General features: G+C 44.1%; 1 protein-coding gene across 4 annotated transcripts in view; it reads left to right on the forward strand.

Moving 5' to 3' along the window:
• CGNL1 (cingulin like 1) overlaps nucleotides 1-12,595 on the forward strand; it is a 169,015-nt gene that overhangs the window by 40,900 nt on the left and 115,520 nt on the right. The window contains exon 2 of one of the 4 annotated variants that reach the window (XM_006048720.4): nucleotides 1,679-1,786. The exons of 2 other annotated variants lie outside the window; for them this stretch is intronic. The gene's annotated coding sequence lies outside the window, so the exon portion shown is untranslated. Of the gene's footprint in view, nucleotides 1-1,678; nucleotides 1,787-9,999; nucleotides 10,025-12,595 lie in introns of those variants that run through there. One more of the 4 variants, XM_044925055.2, reaches the window with a different exon arrangement.

Raw genomic sequence — 12,595 nt, forward strand, 5'->3', positions numbered from 1 at the left:
TCCTGACCCAGGGATCAAACCCAAGTCTCTTGCGTTGCAGGCAGATTCTTTACTGTCTTAGCCATCAGGGAAGCCCAGACCACCAGGGAACTCTTTAACTTTTATACTTTGGATTTTAATCCAATATTGTTATTCAGTTGCTAAGTCGTGTCCGATTCTTTGTGACCCCATGGGCTCATCTGTCGTCCACTATCTCCCATTGCTCAAACTCATGTCCACTGAGTCTGTGATGCTATCTAACCATCTCATCCTCTGCCGCCCCCTTCTCCTTTTGCCTTCAGTGTCTCCCAGCATCAAGCTCTTTTGCAGTGAGTTGGCTCTTCACATTAGGTGGCCAAAGTACTGTGGAAGTTTCAGCATCAGTCCTTCCAATGAATACTTAGGATTGAGTTCCTTTAGGATTGACTGATTTGATCTCCTTGCAGTCCAGGGGACTCTCAAGAGTCATTTCCAGCACCATAATTCAAAAGCATCAATTCTTTGGCACTCGGCCTTCTTTTATAGTCCAACTCTCATATCCGTACGTGGCTACTGAAAAATCATAGCTTTGAATCCAAGACCACTTTGTTTATTTTGTTGCTCAGGGTGTTCTAGCTTTGGTCCCTAGGTACTCCAAAGTCTCTTTGACATACCTTCATCATTGTGGCTTTTTTTTTTTTTTTTTTAACATTAAAAGCCTTTTCTACTTTTTAACACCGCAAGATGCTCCAGGCTTAGCTTATATATTTCCTACCCCAGTCCTAGAACCAGCCATTTCTTTAAGGAGCTCTTGTTCCTTTAGGGGGAAAATTTACTGATATTAGAAACCAAGATTTGGGCCTTAGGTATGCTCACTGCAACAGAAACATTACTGCTCCTAAGCAATCTTGGCTTACAGAGCAGGGAAAAACGTGTGTATATTGTGTATAAACATATTTATAAATATGTAACCATCCATCTTTATTAAGCTAAACATGAGTTTATACTGTTATCTATGGTTCTAATCTCTTATCACAGGGATCATCCTAGTCTTCTCACCTGGCATGTCTGTAACTCTCCACTCCAACAGTGAGAAACGGGGCTCCAACATCTGCCATCCATTTACTTGTTCAATTCCTGTGTATATATTTAGTGGTTTCAGAATTGCTAACCCATCCCTCTGTGGGAAGCAACTTTATTGGCAACAGTAAAATAGTATGGTATTGTTCCTTTTGCTTTTGGACTTGGAGACTCCACTCGTTTCCAGAGTTTCTTTTTCCTTACATGCTTTAGTGAGGTGGTTTCATATATTTGTAATCCAGTTAGATTCTTTTAATCTTACGACTTTTTGAAAGAGAGAAATTGGAAGATAAAGACTCGGCCTTCAGGGTCCTGAGTTAGAGAAGGCTTGTGAACAATTCATTTTCTTATATCTATCCACTGTTTGGTGGCTCCACGCCTCTGGATGATAAGGTTCTTACAATCTTTTCTCCCCTCTGCTTGCTTTGGTTCTTACCTGGTTGGTATGGACTGAATGTTTATGACCCTGCCAAAATAAAATGTTAAAGTCTTAATGTTTAATGGTATTTGGAGGTGGGACTTCTGGGAGGTAATTAGGATTCGATGAGGTCATGAGGGTGGGGTCCTCATTATGGGATTAGTGGCTTTAAGAGAAGAAAGAGTGAGAGATCTCTCTCTTCATACACACACATGTGCTGAGATGAGGACGAAAGAGACATTCTCCATCTGCAAGAAGCCTGGAAGAGATCTCTCATCAGGAGCTGAATTGGCCAGCACTGTGATCTTGGAATTCCCAGCCTCCAAAACTGTGAGAAATTTCTGCTAAGCCCACTTACTCCATGGTGCTTTGTTACCATAGCCTGAGCAGACCAACACACCATTATATGTAGAAATAGGAGAGGCACCCCTGGGCTGTTGAGGGGCTCTTTCTTTTAAAATTTATTTATTTTTAATTGGAAGATAATTGGTTTATAATTGTGTTGATTTCTGCCCTACATCAACATGAATCAGCCAAAGGTATACATATGTCCCCTCCCTCCTGAACCTCCCTCCCATCTCCCACCCCATCCTGCCCCTCTAGGCTGTCACAGAGCATTGGGTTTGAGCTCCCTGCGTCGTACAGAGAATTCCCACTGGCTGTCTATTTTACATATAGTAGTGTGTATGTTTCAATGCTACTCTCCCAATTCGTCCCATCCTCTCCTTCCCCTATTCCACCAAGTTTGTGCTCTATGTCTGCATCTCTCTTTATTAAACCGAGTTCCGCTGATTCCCTTTCTACCTTTAAACAACAAAGTGAAAGTGAAGTCGCTCAGTCGTATCCGACTCTCTGCGACCCCGTGGACTGTAGCCTACCAGGCTCCAGCGTCCATGGGATTCTCCAGGCAAGAATACTGGAGTGGGTTGCCATTTCCTTCCCCAGGGGATCTTCCTGATCCAGGGATCGAACCCTGGTCTCCATCATTGCAGGGAGACGCTTTAACCTCTCAGCCACCAGGGAAGCCCTTTAAACAACAAAGGGATCCCTCTTTCTCCCAGTGCATCTGGGATAGGAGTTGGGTCCAGGTAAGGTTCTTAGTGGTACTGCAGGGTAAAGCCTCTCCCTTGGAGTTGCCTGAGGATATCTGATGGGATACCTTTGACAAAAACCAGCAATAGAATCAAAGGAATGCTTGTCAGGGGAAGGATTATAATTACGATCTTTGGAGGAAAGCATAACCTTTTTTCCCAAGCAGAGTGAGGCCAAGTGAGAGGAGGACCTGGTTTTAAAAGCAGGAAGCGGATTCATGTCAATGTATGGCAAAAACCACTACAATATTGTAAAGTAATTAGCCTCCAATTAAAATACATTAATTAATTAAAAAAAATCAGGAAGCATGCTGAAAAGTGTTGTGGTGTGCGCTCATAGGTGGTTCAGAGCTGGAATCCAGTCCAGCTGTTGAGTGCAGTTGGCTGTACTGCAGTGTGGGCTGCTCTGTTGACTGGTGGGATCAGTGGCAGGTCCTGTCTGATGAACCTGGAGGCACTTTGTCAGTCTTAACCTTGCAGTGTGGATGTGAATGACGGTCCAAATCTCCAAGTTAAAAGCCTTGCCTTCCTTGAGGCAGGTTTTTCCCCCAGGATGCTGAATGTGTGTTTTTAGCTGCTTTAGACAAGTCATTGTCTTTGCCCTAGAACACTCTAATCACTTTATACAAATAGAGAAGTCATAGGAACAGTCACTAGCATAGGAAATAGAAAGAAGCCTGAAGCTTGGGAGAATGTGTCACCCTCGATTTTTTTTTTTTTTAAACCCCTTAACTTCCAGGGAGGGACTTCCTTTCATTGTCTCCCAGCTGTGTTTCTTCCTTTTCCTCTTTATTTTTTCTCTTTTCTTTGTAGTGCTTTTTTTTTTTTTTTTTTTGGTAAATCATGTCTAGGAGTTAAAAAAAAATTACTTTTATTGCCTGTTTCATTTCACAGTTTGGCACCTGTTTTGATATGAGTGTCTGCTTCCTGCCGCCCTCAGGACAGTTGAAGGGTGCGGGGTAAATTTATATAGGGCTTGACACCATGAATTCCACTGCTATGACCCAGAGAGTCTCCCATCAGAGAGATCTACCCAGAAAACAAATTACACTTTGGTATTTAATGCAGAATCTTTCTAAATTGAGCCCCTAGGAAAAAATGAAAACACTCAAGTACTTTCTCTTTTTGCTCTTTTGTCCTATGTGGTCATCATTTTAAGCACCCAAATTAAAGTGTATGTGTTAATGTTCTACATTAGGCTAATGTCTGGAGGTTCATTGTGGACATTACCATTCAGAGTAGCTTAATGTTTAATATACAAGCATCTAGAAGAGTTCTTAGTACATAGTCCGAGTATTTAAGAGTTAATTAGATCATCATTATTATTTTTTAAAAATGTTTTTAATTTGTTTATTTGGCTGCACTGGGCCCTGGCTGTAGTATGCGGGATCTTTTTTCGTTGCAGCTTGTGAACTCTCAGGGTTTCCCCGGTGACTCAGACAGTAAAGAATCTGCCAGCAATGCTGGAGACCTGGGTGAACTCTCAGTTTCAGCATGTGGGATCTAGTTTCCTGACCAGGGATCGAACCTGCCCCCTCACCCCCACCCCCGCTAGGGAACCGGAAGTCTTAGCCACTGGACCACCAGGGAAGTCCCATTATTATTATTATTACTACAAACTAAAGAACTGCTCCCATGTTGCATGTTGTGGGGCAGTAAGACAAAGATGAGGCTTGAGACTTAATACCAGTATTCGGTGTAGGTGGAGGAAATAAACTGGAATTGCTGCTGTGTGTTACTGGCTTGGGAGATGTGATGGTGGGCATGGGAATGATTCCTGAGCAGAGATTTGGGTTCTAAAAACTTGGAACTAGGGAGCTTTGAAAGTTTCTCATGTAATGAAAGTCAGGGTATGTTAGATGGTCTCTGAAAGCCTCTCTACCTTTAGAATGTGATTCTATGTAACTTCCCCCCTACTTGGAGTAGAAGAAGGAGGGGCTGGAGGTGAGCATTGGGAGGTTAAGGCAGCAGCCCCCAAAGTTTTTGGCATCAGGGGCCAGTTTCATGGAAGACAGTTTCTCCACTGGGGGTGGGGTGGGGATGGTTTGGGGATGATTCAAGTGTGTGACATTTACTGTGTACTTTATTTCTGTTATTACATTGTGATATACAATGAAATAAGCATACAACCCACCATAATGCAGAATCAGTGGAAGCCTGAGCTTGTTTTCCTATAACTGAATGGGATGGGAGACAGTGATACCCCAAGTATGTTGTGCTCCTGTGAGAATCTAATGCTGCCCCTGATCTGACAGGAGGTGGAGCTTAGGCGGTAATACAGATGATGGGTATTGGCTGTAAACACAGATGAAGCTTCACTCTGCTGCTCGCCTCCTGCTATGCAGCCTGGTTTGTAATAGGTCATGGACTTCTATTGGTCTGTATCCCAGAGGTTGGGGACTGCTGGGTTAAGGGATTTTGTAGAGGAGAAGGAAAAGGAGGGACTTTTTCTTCTAGGTTGGTTTCTTTTCTCAATGTGTTTTCTGGCATTCTCAGAGTAAAAGGAGTTTCCATATGCTTCTGCAATTGGTGTTAATTAAATGCAGACCATACCTCTTCAGCCCTTCTTGGCACACCCTTATAGGTTCAGCTGCAACTCAGGATAATGGGTGACTGCCAGAGGGAGGGAAAAAAGTAATATTCCATAAAATTAGGTAAGGTCTGGCTTAGAATTCTTTGAACATAAAGGCCAGGTTATCCATTTTTATTTGCACTCTAGCCCCCTGCCCCCGCTGCAAACACATCCTTGGGGAGAGGAAATCAGCACAGCAGAGATTTTGTACAGGGGTGAAAGGGAGAGAGTTGAAGGTGAGCAAGGGAGGCATCTCCGTTTTATCTTTGTGTTTTAATTTTTGTGGTAATTAAGACTCCTTGAAGGGCTTCCCAGGTGGCAATAGTGGTAAGAACTCAGTGGTAAGAACTCGCCTGCCAACGCAGGAGATGCGGGTTCCATCCCTGGTTTGGGAAGATCCCCCGGAGTAGGAAATGGCAACCCACTCCAGTATTCTTGTCTAGACAATCCCGTGGACAGAGGAGACTGGTGGGCTGTAGTCCATGGGGTCACAAAGAGTCAGACACTACTGAAGTGACTTAGCATGCACACACGCACAACACTCCTTGAAGGAGTTGACCTTCCTCCATTATCTAGTTATCCGTTTCTGGTTGGGCTCTCTGGCCTTCCGCTCCAGTGACAAAGTTCCCAGCAAGGCCACCTTTGATCTCCATCCTGGTCTTCCTCTGTTTATCAGCAATGTTTGGCTTATCTGAGCACTCCTTCCTTCTGGAAACATCAGCCTCTCTCAGCCTCTCTCAGCCTCCGGGCCACCATCCTCTCCTAGTCTCCTCCTGTCCCACTGGCTTCTGCTCCTTCTCTTCTTGACTTCTTGGTGTTGGAGTGCCAAGGCCTGGACCTTCCTGTGATCTAAAGGCAGGTGATGATTCAGTGGATCTGGGGTGGGATGTAGGATTTTGCATTTCTTTTTTAAAAACTTAACTAATTTTTGGCTGCATTGGGTCTTCACTGCTGGGCACAAACTTTCTTCCGACCAGCGGGAGCCCCTCTCTAGTTGTGGTATGCGGGTTTCTCATTGTGGTGGCTTCTCTTGCTGTAGAGCAAAGGCAACAAGAGAAGCCTGGCTTGGAATAACACCTTGACTCTTTCTGGTGAGTTTTCACCCCACTTGGGTTAAGACCCAGAGTCTTCCTGAGGCCCACAGACCCTCATGGTTTTTGTCCTGCCCTCTGCTCTGCCCTCCCACCCTCCTCTGCATATCTCCACTTGTGTTATGCCCAGGTCAGCTTTCGTGCTGATCCTCCGATGCACCCAGCACATCCCTTCCTCTGTGGCTCCAGCTTGCCCTCTACTTGGCCCTAGCCTGCCTTACAGAGATCTCTTCCTCTTTCAAATCAGATGTTCCTGTCTCAGAGAGACCTTGCTTGCCCACTGTATCTGATGACGGACCTTCACCACCACCACCTTGCTCTCTCTCCTCACCCTGCTCTATTTCTTCATGGCACGGGCCACTGTGAGTTACTTGCTATCTCTTCCCTCCCCCTCAGCCCCCTGAATGTAAGTCTAAGAGGGGACTTTGTCTCTTCTCGAAACTGTTCTAGGAGAGGGTCTAGCATGGCTCTTAATAGGAACTCATTAGAGATTAAATAAAACGTTAGTACCAGCATATCCTGGATGAGCTGGATGACCACTGGTCTCTACCTCTCATTCCAATGCCTCATTTATAATGGTTTAGGTTGCAGGTTATATTATAATATTTTAATTGTTGTAAACTCTTGGGAAAGAACTGAGGTGGACTGAGCACACAAGTGAGGCCGTTATACCGCGAGAAGAATCAGTGTTTTCGTGGCAGCCTGCACAAGGGAAGGTTTCTGCCCTGTAATGGTGACTGTTTCCTGTTCACAGCATGTATGGTGATTTAATTTCAGCAAAATTTACATTATCATGCATTTAAAATTCATGTTGTGAAGTTGGATTGTATTGGTTTTAAAAATCATATTTGTATTTAACGTGCAGATTTGTCTTGATTTTCTTGTGTCATAAGAACTAAAATTGTCTTATATTTGCATGCTAAGTGAGCACAAAGGGCCTTTCAGAATGTTTTTTCTTTAAAGACATATGTACATTATGCAAGCACATGAAAGACTAAGTAGGAATTAATCAGTATTACAAATGCAGCTGAGGACAGGGACACCCTGGAACAGGTCTTAACTTCCCAAAGTGCTTGTGAAAAGCTATTTTTGACAAAACAGGGATAGTATAGTCTCTGAGTGGGCCTTTAAATTTTAGCACGCTTTCAAGAGAGAAATTTTAAAATACTTATATTCATATGAATTCAAAAGAATATACATACTGACAAACCCTGAAAGGCTTGAATATATAACACTTTAGTTTGTTTATATAACTGAAACTTCAAGTTCTGATTACTGGTTCAATTTCTGGCTATTGAAAAACAGTATGAATTGTGAAATTTCTTACTGGAGACATCTGTATCAAGTATAGATATTTAAATATAAGATAGAGATGATGGAGTTGATAGCTTTTACCCACCAGTGCCAGGGCCTGACTTAGGAAGGCATGCAGGAGAAGCTCCCAGTTCTGGTTTCTCCCCAGACCTTTCTGCCATCCCCTGGCTCCTGGAACAAGAGCAGAAGGGATTCTGTACTTAGGAATGGGGCCCATGAGGGAGACAGATTCTTGCTCTAAGGAGAAGTGATGGTTGCCCCACATGTGTTTCATTTGTGTATATGTGTTCATTTATATCCTGATCACTTATGTCATAGTCCCTTTGGGCTGCTCTAATGAAACCCCAAGGCTGGTGGCTTATAAACAACAGAAGCTTGTTTCTCATTCTGGAGGCTGAAGGTGGCAGCATGTGGTGTTCTGGTGACGCCCTCTTCTTGATTCATAGCTGGTGCTCTTTTGCTGCATCCTCATGTGGTGGAAGGGACTAGGGATCTTGGAGTGGTGTCTCTTTTATAAGGCCACTGGTCCTATTCACAAGGGCTCCATCCTCATAATCTAAATATCTTCCCAAGGCCCCACCTCCTAATGCCATCATGCGAGTAGAGGGGATGTATGTGTTAGTATTTCAACGTTTAAGACTGGATTTTGGGAGGACAGACATGCAGACCATATGCACTTCCAGGTAGAATCTGAGGCTCTCATATTTACAAATGAGCCCAGTGATGTGGAGCTGTGAAGTCACGGAGACTAGGTAGGGCAGCAGACAGCAGAATATGAAGTCAGGGACAGGGTGGAAGTGCTTCGGGAAAGGAGAGAGGGAGCCAAGGATCGTGGAAATGTTCAGAGTATCTGAAACTTCAGTCAGCTCTTCAGTTATCTGAGTAACTGGTAAGAACATGATTCTAGTGGTTGGGGTGACTTTGAGGTCTGGGAGAGTTCCCCTCCCCCTGCTGCCCACCCAGGACGATTCTGGGGCCGAAGATTGCACTGGGAAACAAAATCCCTGGTGTCATCAAACTTTGGGACCATAACTGTCTTGAAGAACAGACCTGAATTGATACATGTGGGACTCTGCTGAGTTTCTATTTTGTGTGTTTATATTTTGGTTTTGGTCATACGTCAGGATTTTGGTTCCCTGACCAGGGATCAAACCCTGGCAGATGAAAGCTCCAAGTCCTAACCACTGGACTGCTAGGGAATTCTCATAGGTTTCTATTTTAGAAGGCTAATTTTAATTTTATTTTTTAATATTTTGGGTGACTCCACAGTATCATCATCTTTTTGTTTTTAATAGTCACACTGTATGATACTCAGGCTTCTGTGGATGGTTCCAGATGTCTGTTATTCCCAGTACAGTCTTTCTGGGTCCCATGCAAACGACTGTGATTGATACATTTTTGAGACTGGGTGGTTTGTGAATTCATGCCCACAGGGATGTCTCTGGACCCTTCTCTTCCAGGGGGCTCTGAATTTTGTAATCATTTGGACAAGTTTGTTCATGATGCCAACTCCCTCAGTCTTTTTCCCTGATGAGGACAAAGATGGACAGATTTTCCTGGTTTGATTTTTTTTCGAGGACCAAGAAGAACTACTTTGCAGAGGGTGTCACATACCTTCCAGGGGAGGATGTTTAGCTTTGGAATTCACTTTGCAGAAATCCTCTTTGAAGAGGCTCCAGGAATGAGGCTCGTTACAACTGGCATTGTTGAAATTCCAGAGGGTTCCTTTACTCCCTTTAGGAGATGCTTGATAACCCCAGGACCTAATTTCTACTTTTGGAACACACGCATCTTGTGTACGGGGCATCTGGAGGTGGGAAGAAAAGCCACAGTGATGCTGACAATTAGAGTTTAGTGTTTTAAACAGTGATACACATTCCAGTTGGAGGTAGTGGACTTGCGAGACGGGAAGGCATGGAGATTTGTTATGGAAACCCTTGGCTTTTTTGTTTTAATTGTTGAAGTTTTAAAAAGGGATTCAGAGCTGTTTGCATCATACATGATTTATTAATTCTTCCATTCATTTATGGGTGCTGGGATATGGCAAAGAGGAAGGCCACCCTGAGGAGTCACACATCCACTGAGTTTGGATAGACAAAAGACCCCTCTGCAGTGGGACATGGTGACGTGTTCTGGTTCACAGACATCCAATGACCATGTCAGGATAACTACCAGATGCTGTGAAAGTGTTAGTTGCTCAGTCGTGTCCGACTCTTTGTGACCCTAGAAACTATAGCCTGGCAGGCTCCTCTGTCCATGGAATTTTCTGGGCAAAAATATTGGAGTTGCCATTTCCTTCTCCAGGGTCTCTTCCTGACCAAGGGAATCAAACCCCGGGTTTCCTGCATTGCAGGCAGATTCTTTGCCATCTGAGCCATCAGGGAAGTCTACCAGATACTGTGGGAAGCTGAAAAATGAAAATGTGGTTCCTGCTCAAGAAAAGTGAAGATCTTAGGGACAGAAGGTCTGGGTCTTACTCCTGACACTGCCCCCAAGCCAGGTATGAGACCATGGGGGCAATTACTGTCTCTCAGAGCTTATGCATCTCCCATGGGAGAAATTATCAACAGACTCCCTCACAAATGGGGCTGCAAGGATCTGACCAGATAAGATGATGTAAGAGAGAGCCTGGCGTGGTTGCAGCCTGGCAGTCCATGGGGTCACACAGAGTCAGGCACGACTGAGTGACTGAGCACACAAACGGACTGATGGACAGTAACTGCATGTATGTGGTTTTGAGGGGGGCTTTTGAAGTTAGATTTGGACATAAAAATGCAATGACAATGCTGTATCGATATGTTTTGTGCTCAGGCTCCATATGGAAACTGTAGCACATATGTCATGGATCTGTTATGTCTGGTTAAGAACTTGTCTGTGGACCTGGCAACATAAAGACATGCGTTTATTCAGTCAATAACTATTTATTAAATTTCCACTCTGGACATAGCACTGTGCTTTAGATTTCTCAACCCTCTGGTTTCTTAATTAGTTAATAAATTATTTCAGGATGCTGGTGGTTAATGCTGTTTGGTTAACCAGTGGGGTTTTTAGCCTCTGCCTCAGAGATATTTAAAAATGTTTTATGATCAAAGTCAGCTTTCTTGTGGCCATAAATGCCACACGGCACTTCTTTTTCACTTATTATTTCCTACTTCATTTAGCATACGATCTGTGATTTAATCTTCCCAAGTACGTTGTGAAGTCACCATTAATAATCTGACTTTAGAGATAGGAAAACTCTCAGAGAAGTTAAACAACTTGTCCAGAGCTGGAATTTAATCTGAGAGCAGTGTTAGACCCATTTCTAGCCCCTGCACCTGGCTGTTCTCTCCATTATTGGTCTTCAGAATTGCAAACTTGGTGTCTTAGCTTTGCCTTGGTGGAAGAACTTTAAAATTTTTATTTATTTATTTTTGCTGCTCTGGGTCTTTATTGTTGTGCAGGCTTTTCGCTAGTTTTGTCAAGTGGGGGCTACTCTCTGGTTTCGGTGTTCGGACTTCTCATTGCTGTGGCTTCTCTTGAAGCTCTGCAGGCACACAGGCTTCAGTAGCTGCAGCACGTGGGCTCAGTATTTGTGGCTTGCAGATGCCAGAGAGTAGGCTCAGTAGTTGTGGTGCACTGGCTTAGTTGCCTCGTAGCACGTGGGGTCTTCCTGGATCAGGGATCGAAACCCATGTCTCCTGCATTGACAGGCAGATTCTTTACCACTGAGCCACCAGGGAAGCCCCGGAAGAACTTTTAGAAATAACTTCAGGGGTCAAGAGGGGAAGAAGGACGAATAACGTTTCTGAAACATTTTTTGGATGTGAATTCTGATTTCTTTTAGACCATGTGAAGTATAAAAGACCACTGAATTTTAAAGGTAAAGTGGGGAATATGAAAGAGGAGTGGGATCAAAACCAGAAGTGGAGCAGAGACTGATGTGGTGGGGGACCATACATGGGGTGGGGCAGTAGAGGGCTGCACCTCAGAGGTGAGGTGAGGATCCCAGGGAGGCCAGCTTGGTGTCCATGCTCTGCCCTGACTGTGATCCGGGTAGTGAGTCCCTGTGACCGCTGATCTTCAGACCCCTGGTTGATTCTTCAAAGTCTACAACCATAGTATAAAAGGAGCCTTCCTACAGGCTTTTCTTTTCTCTTTGCCACCCTCCCTTTTTGTGCAAGGTGACTTTCAGGGGAAGCTACAGCACTCAGTATTGTAATCTTCCCCCCCCACCACCCCAGGTAGAAAAGTTTTGGTCATCATGCTCATTTAAGGACATTCAAATCATACTTAAGTCTGTAAGGTAGACAGCCACTCTGCCATCATTTTCAAGCCTCAGTTTATTTCTGAAATTGTTTTCTCAGGGAATTCTGAAGACTTGTGTGTAAGACATTTCCTTTGAAATCTTATAAGTTTGTTTAGTTTCCTTTGTTGTTGTTTTTTTCCCCCTACAGAATGGATGGATGGAGGGATTGATAGATAGGAAGAAAGAAATAGAAAATAAAGCTTACTTTAGGCAAGGCTGCCTCTTTCTGTCCTGTTTGGGAGTACATTGAAAGACTGGTATGCACTTTGCTTTGTTGTTGACTGTTCCACACTTTGATTTTCACTTTTATGTTGTTGAGGGTCTAATGTGGCTACTCCTGCACAAAATTCATTCTTCCCACCAGTCCCACAGGCAAGTCCTTTTGGAGTGAACATTTTGTCCACTCATAAGAGGTGTTAACTTGTATTGTCAGACCGGCAGTGGCTTCCCTCTGAATGAGGCAGTCACCAAAGCCCATTCAGGGGAAATTAATTTTTGGTTGGTGGCTCATTTCTTGTTTTCTGGAATGAAGTTTATGACTGTACACGGGCTCATCAGCTCCCTGTGCCTACTTTAAACACTCTCTCAAATGACTTGCATGATCAGATAGAATTATTCATTCCAAGCAAATGTCCAAAGACAGAGTCCCTGTCCTGTGCCAGGTGCCCTACTGGGTGCTGGGGCCTGGCTGATGGGGACTGCTGTCCTCTGGATGGACGGCAAAGCACATGGGGAGGTTTCTCATCATCTGGCTGAATATCTTCAGTAGCCATGAGGGCCTCT

Source organism: Bubalus bubalis, chromosome 11 (assembly GCF_019923935.1).
Source record: "Bubalus bubalis isolate 160015118507 breed Murrah chromosome 11, NDDB_SH_1, whole genome shotgun sequence".
In the NCBI taxonomy this organism is placed as follows: domain Eukaryota; kingdom Metazoa; phylum Chordata; class Mammalia; order Artiodactyla; family Bovidae; genus Bubalus; species Bubalus bubalis.